Genomic DNA, 7,966 nt, shown 5'->3' on the forward strand with positions numbered 1-7,966 from the left:
GCACGCAGGTCAGAACCCCCGGCCATTAGGGCCGGGCTGAAGCTGGTACCCGGGCGTGGCAGGGGGGCTCAACAGCGCCCCCTGGTACGGAATCCGAACACTTGTCCATAAATCAAACACACTTGCATGTAATAATATGAAACTCGGAACACATATAGATCTCATCGGGCCGAACAACTTTCGTGCTCTAAGTTTTACGCCAGCCCAACAGGAAGTCGGCTATTATGGGTTGTTTGGAAACGCATGCTGTGGAATTTAATGTACTCCTCCTAGGGAATTCATCCAATCGCCTCCAAACTCGGTCAGCATGAAGTCAAGACATTGAGGATGCTAAATTGCGGACGGATTTTTGATATCTCGAACGGTTTGGCCGTGGCGAGGACACGAAATTATGGCGAATAATGGAAACAGGAAGTGTGTTATAACTTCTGCATACATTAACTGATCTTGATTAAACTTCAGCAGTGTGTTCGTTGTAAGAGGCCGATCACATGGATGTGACTACTGTGAGTCAAAGTTATAGCGCCACCAACTGGCAGCAGGAAGTGTGTCCCTTTCAAAATGCTTTAAAATCACCCTCTTATTTTTACCCAATTTGCTTCAAACTTTATGTGTATAATGTAAACACATGGCAGATGTAGACATGTGAAAGGATTTTTGATATCTTTAATAATGTTGCCATGGCAACGCTTCAAACTTTAATATTCTTTTTTGATGCTTTTGAGACTCTTAACATACTTGAAATTGCATGAAACTCGACAGACACATCACATTTATTAGCCCGTAGACATGTGCAAAGTTTCAGAAACGGGCGTGGTGAGGGGCTCAGTAGCGCCACCTTTAGTCATAAGTGGGGGGGTTAGTTTTATCAACAGCAACAAAACTTGGTATGTGTATTGTTCTCATCAAGACGGACAACTTTCTAATTTACATGAACCATCTCCGACCAACAGGAAGAGAGATATTTTGGTTTGAATGTGGATTTTCTGAAGAATTTTCTCTCCCTCTCTCTGTGTCTGTGTGTGTGTGAGGGGAGGGGGGGATTTGACTATTGCTTTTATATTGTTAATCAAGGTTTCAGGGGCTTTTGGGGTCCTTAACGTGCTCAAAAACTCTTGAAACTTTGCACACAGGTCAGAACCCACGGCCATCAGGGCCGGGCTGAAGCTGGTACCCGGGCGTGGCTGGGGGGCTCAACAGCGCCCCCTTGAACGGGGTTCTAAAACTTGATCCATATATCAAACACGCTCGCATGAATTAATATGAAACTCGGTACACATATAGATCTCATCGGGCCGAACAACTTTACCCCGGTCAAGTTTTACGCCAGCCCAACAGGAAGTCGGCTATTATGGGTTGTTTGGAAAACGCTTGCTGTGGAATGTGAAATACTCCTCCTAGAAAATTCACCGTGTCCCCTTCAAACTCGGTGTGCATGTAGTCAAGACTTTGAGGATGCTAAATTGCGGACGGATTTTTGATATCTCGAACGGTTTGGCTGTGGCGAGGAATCGAATTTATGGCGAGAAAAGAGAAACACGGAAGTGGAATAACTTCTGCATACATTAACTGATCTTGATGAAACTTCAGCAGTGTGTTCGTTGTAAGAGGCCGATCAGATGGATGTAGCTATTGTGAGTCAAAGTTATAGCGCCACCAACTGGCAGCAGGAAGTGTGTCACTTTCAACATGCTTTTGACAAAAGTGGGGGGGTTACTTTTAACTACAGTAAAGAAAAAATAGTTTCTATATTGTTCTCATCAAGCCGGACAACTTTCTAATTTACATTCAATAGCTCTGGCCATCAGGAAGTCAGATATTTTGGTCTGAATGTGAATTTTTTTGCAAAATCAGCCTCTGAATTTTTAGCCACTCCTCTTAAACTATTTATTTTATTCGTACCAAACTTTTTCAACATGATGAAACTACATTAAATATGCTAAATTGTGAATGGATAATAAATATCTCAAACGGTTTTGCTATGGCGAGGGATTAAAGTAAAAATCTTCTAAAAATGTAATTATATACCATTTATTTCTATATAAAAGTATACAAATATCACAACTAAACCATTTTATTCTGTTTTTGCAATTCAAGAAGAATGAAAAAGTTAAAAACAGGCTATTTAGTGCTATTTGGTTCAACAAAAAAGCAAACATAGGGCTATACTGCCCTCTTGTGTCCAAAAGGACATCAAAATAGTATATAAAACTTTTTACCAGGTAGGCCAATATTGTATTTAAATATACATTTATTAGGTATGTGTCTGAGGATATTTTCCCACCGGTTAATCGACGTGTGACACGAGTGGGTGCTTTTAAATCGCTAATATAATAGTGAAAGAAAAATAATGATAATGTTGCACACACAAATCACACACATGTGGGAAAGAATGATGCTTTTAAACAACACTAAACCGCCATTAGGTGTCGCCAGGCATCCATCTTAATAAGCAAGTCATTGATTCATTCGTTCAAACGATTCGTTCGAATGAGTCGATCATGATTAAGACAGATGTTTATGGATTGATCATTCAATCTTTGAGTCAACCGATTCGTTAAAAATGCTGAATCGTGCAGTTATGAGAAAACACGTGATGCGTGATGGTTCTGCCGTGATCTTTGTTTAACTATTTTCGCTGCTGAAACAGAACAAAAACAGTCAACATTGCATCTAAAATGTAAGTGACTTAATTGTAACTGTTTATTAACCTGTTGTATGAAATCTAGGGGTGGGAGAAAAAATTGATTCTTAGATGCATCGCGATGCGGACGTGGACGATTCTGAATCGATTCACAAATGTCAAAAAATCGATTCTCTAAAAAAATATTTTTCTAATAACGTAATATTGACGGAAGGCAAAAGGCGGAACTCTAAGCGGACATGCGTGCAGTCTGTGGCGCGCACATAACAGAGAAGTTTCTTCTGCTCACCAAGGCTGCATTTATTTGATTAAAAATACAAACAAAAACAGTAATATTGTAAAATAGTATTCCAATTTAAAACAGCTGCTTTCTATTTTAATATATTTTAAACTGTTATTTATTCCTGTGATCAAAGCTGAGTTTTCAGCATCATTACTCCAGTCGTCACTGTCACATGATCCTTCAGAAATTATTCTAATATGATGATTGATACTCAGGAAACATTCATTATTATTTTAAATGTCGAAAACAGTTGTGTACAGTCTTTGATGAATAGAAAGTTCAAAAGAACAGCATTTATCTGAAATCTAAAGCTTTTGTAACGTTAAACACTACCGCTCAAAAGTTTGTGGTTAGTAATAATTAAAATTTTATTTTTGGGGGAAAGAAATAAAATAAATCAGTACTTTTATTTATGAAGGATGAGTTAAACTGATCAACAGTTACAGTAAAGACATTTATAATGTTAAAAATATATATATTTGAAATATATGCTGTTCTTTTGAACTTTACATTCATCAAAGCATTTAAAAAAAAAAAAATCTGTACACAACTGTTTTCAACATTGAAAATAATAATGAATATTTATTGAGCATCAATCATCATATTAGTATGATTTCTGAAGGATCATGTGACACTGAAGACTGGAGTAATGATGCTGAAAACTCAACTTTGATCACAGAAATGAATTACTATGTAAAATATTTTAAAATTGAAAACAGCTGTTTTAAATTGGAATAATATTTCACAATATTACTGTTTTTGTTTGTATTTTTAATCAATAAATGCAGCCTTGGTGAGCAGAAGAGACTTCTCCTAAAAACATTAAAAATCTTACTGACCCCAAACTTTTGAACAATAATATATATATACATATATATGTATGTGTGTGTATGTATGTATATATATATATATATATATATATATATATATATATATATAAATATAGCTGCGAGCAGCGATGGAGGGCCAAAGCCGGCGGTACCGCCACCCCGGTGCCTTTAGGTAACTAAAGGCACCGGGGTTGCGGTGCCACCGGCTTGGGCCCGTAATCGCTGCTCGCAGCTATATTTATTATTATTATTATTATTGTTCTTCAAGGGTTCGGGGGCTTTTGGGGCCTTTAACGTGCTCAAAAACTCATGAAACTTTGCACACAGGTCAGAAGCTGCGGCCATTAGGGCCGGGCTGAAGATGGTACCTGGGCGTGGCAGGGGGGCTCGACAGCGCCCCCTTGAATGGGGTCCGAGTGCGGTCCGAAAACTTGGTCCATATACCAAACACTCTTGCATGAATTAATATGAAACTCAGTACACATATAGATCTTATTGGGCTGAACAACTTTCGTGCTCTAAGTTTTACGCCAGCCCAACAGGAAGTCGGCTATTATGGGTTGTTTGGAAAACGCATGCTGTGGAATTTGATGTACTCCTCCTAGGAAATGCATCCATTCGCCTCCAAACTCGGTGTGCATGAAGTCAAGACATTGAGGATGATAAATTGCGGACGGATTTTTGATATCTCGAACGGTTTGGCCGAGGCGAGGAAACGAATTTATGGCGAATAATGGGACACAGGAAGTGTATTATAACTTCTGCATACATTGACTGATCTTGATAAAACTTCAGCAGTGTGTTCGTGGTCAGAGGCCGATCACATTGATGTGACTATTGTGAGTCAAAGTTATAGCGCCACCAACTGGCAGCAGGAAGTGTGTCACTTTCAAAATGCTTTGAAATCACCCTCTTATTTTTACCCGATTTGCTTCAAACTTTATGTGTATAATGTAAACACACGGCAGATGTAGACCTGTGAAAGGATTTTTGATATCTTTAATACTGTTGCCATGGCAACGCTTCAAACTTTAATATTCTTTTTTGATGCTTTTGAGACTCTTAACATACTTGAAATTGCATGAAACTCGACAGACACATCACATTTATTTGCACGTAGACATGTGCAAAGTTTCAGAAACGGGTGTGGTGAGGGGCTCAGTAGCGCCACCTTTAGTCATAAGTGGGGCGGTTAGTTTTATCAACAGTAACAAAACTTGGTATGTGTATTGTTCTCATCAAGACGGACAACTTTCTAATTGACATTAACCATCTCCGACCAACAGGAAGAGAGATATTTTGGTTTGAATGTGGATTTTCTGAAGAATTTTCTCTCCCTCTCTCTGTGTCTCTGTGTGTGTGAGGGGAGGGGGGGGATTTGACTATTGCTTTTATATTGTTAATCAAGGTTCCAGGGGCTTTTGGGGTCCTTAACATGCTCAAAAACTCTTGAAACTTTGCACACAGGTCAGAACCCACGGCCATCAGGGCCGGGCTGAAGCTGGTACCCGGGCGTGGCTGGGGGGCTCAACAGCGCCCCCTTGAACGGGGTTCTAAAACTTGGTCCATATATCAAACACGCTTGCATGAATTAATATGAAACTCGGTACACATATAGATCTCATCGTGCCGGACAACTTTCCCCTGGTCAAGTTTTACGCCAGCCCAACAGGAAGTCGGCTATTATGGGTTGTTTGGAAAACGCTTGCTGTGGAATGTGAAATACTCCTCCTAGAAAATTCACTGTGTCCCCTCCAAACTCGGTGTGCATGTAGTCAAGACTTTGAGGATGCTAAATTGCGGACGGATTTTTGATATCTCGAACGGTTTGGCCATGGCGAGGAATCGAATTTATGGCGAGAAAAGAGAAACACGAAGTGGAATAACTTCTGCATACATTAACTGATCTTGATGAAACTTCAGCAGTGTGTTCGTGGTAAGAGGCCGATCAGATGGATGTAACTATTGTGATTCAAAGTTATAGCGCCACCAACTGGCAGCAGGAAGTGTGTCACTTTCAACATGCTTTTGACAAAAGCGGGGGGGGTAGTTTTAACTCCAGTAAAAAAAACTCAGTTCATATATTGATCTCATAGACCCGGACAACTTTCTAATTTAAAGTCATTAGCTCTGACCATCAGGAAGTCAGATATTTTGGTCTGAATGTGGATTTTTTTGCAAAATCAGCCTCTGAATTTTTAGCCACCTTTATCTAAGTGGTTATTTTATTCCCACCAAACTTTTTCAACATGATAAAAATATATTAATGATGCTAAATTGTGAACGGATAATAAATATCTCAAACGGTTTTGCTATGGCGAGGGATTAAAGTAATGTCAAAAAAGTAAACACTAAAAGGCTCATATATTCTAAAAATGTAATTATACACCATTTATTACTACATAAAAGTATACAAATATCAGAACTTAACTCATTTTATTCTTTTTTTTTCAATTTAAGAATGAAGTTTAAGTTTAAAAACTGCCAGAATGGTTGTTTAGTCTAAACAATAAATAAATAAAGTCAAACATAGTGCTATACTGCCCTCTTGTGTTCAAAATCAGGTAGGCCTATTATATCTATATAAAAATATACTAGGTATGTGACGGTGAGAATATTTTACCACCGGTTAACTGACGTGTGACACTGCTGGGGGCTTTTTAATCGCTAACTTAAAAACGAAAGTAAAATATGTTCGTCCACACGGACATTGATAATGGTGCGGAGCAGAGCGAGCGTTTTCAATAAATTCCTATGGAAGGAGGAATGACCTAAGAAACGTTGACTCTGTTCTGCTCGTTCCTCGCTGAGGACGCGCACCATTATGAATGCCTGTGCAGCCGTGAGCATTTTAGTTTCATTTTCGGGGCGGATTGCTTGAATGTATTTAAAAAAAGCACAATGTTGTGTTTTATTGCTACTGTACAAAAATATAAGTTAACACTTTGCAGTTTGAATGATGTTCTGAACAAAATGACAGAGTATGTTTTTATGTGTCCACTGTTCAATCGCGCCCTCGTTTTAGTGATTCCCAAGTTATTTTTTCATTTAAGTTTTTTTCATTGTTCTAATCAGGTCAGGCAAGTAAAATGATCTGTCTTATCCCTTACATTTTTATATAATTATATAAATATATAATACACTACTGTTCAAAAATTTGGCGTCAGTAAGATTTTTAAGCTAAGTTTCTTCTGCTCACCAAGGCTGCATTTATTTGATTAAAAATACAAACAAAAACAGTAATATTGTAAAATAGTATTCCAATTTAAAACAGCTGCTTTCTATTTTAATATATTTTAAACTGTTATTTATTCCTGTGATCAAAGCTGAGTTTTCAGCATCATTATTCCAGTCGTCACTGTCACATGATCCTTCAGAATCAGAAGTTTAAAAACTGCCAGAATGGTTGTTTAGTCTAAACAATAAATAAATAAAGTCAAACATAGTGCTATACTGCCCTCTTGTGTTCAAAATCAGGTAGGCCTATTATATCTATATAAAAATATACTAGGTATGTGACAGTGAGAATATTTTACCACCGGTTAACTGACGTGTGACACTGCTGGGGGCTTTTTAATCGCTAACTTAAAAACGAAAGTAAAATATGTTCGTCCGCACGGACATTGATAATGGTGCGGAGCAGAGCGAGCGTTTTCAATAAATTCCTATGGAAGGAGGAATGACCTAAGAAACGTTGACTCTGTTCTGCTCGTTCCTCGCTGAGGACGCGCACCATTATGAATGCCTGTGCAGCCGTGAGCATTTTAGTTTCATTTTCGGGGCGGATTGCTTGAATGTATTTAAAAAAAGCACAATGTTGTGTTTTATTGCTACTGTACAAAAATATAAGTTAACACTTTGCAGTTTGAATGATGTTCTGAACAAAATGACAGAGTATGTTTTTATGTGTCCACTGTTGAATCGCGCCCTCGTTTTAGTGATTCCCAAGTTATTTTTTCATTTAAGTTTTTTTCATTGTTCTAATCAGGTCAGGCAAGTAAAATTATCTGTGTCTTATCCCTTACATTTTTATATAATTATATAAATATATAATACACTACTGTTCAAAAATTTGGCGTCAGTAAGATTTTTAAGCGAAGTTTCTTCTGCTCAACAAGGCTGCATTTATTTGATCAAAAATACAAACAAAAACAGTAATATTGTAAAATAGTATTCCAATTTAAAACAGCTGCTTTCTATTTTAATATA

Source organism: Rutilus rutilus, assembly GCF_951802725.1.
Source record: "Rutilus rutilus genome assembly, chromosome: 5".
NCBI lineage: Eukaryota > Metazoa > Chordata > Actinopteri > Cypriniformes > Leuciscidae > Rutilus > Rutilus rutilus.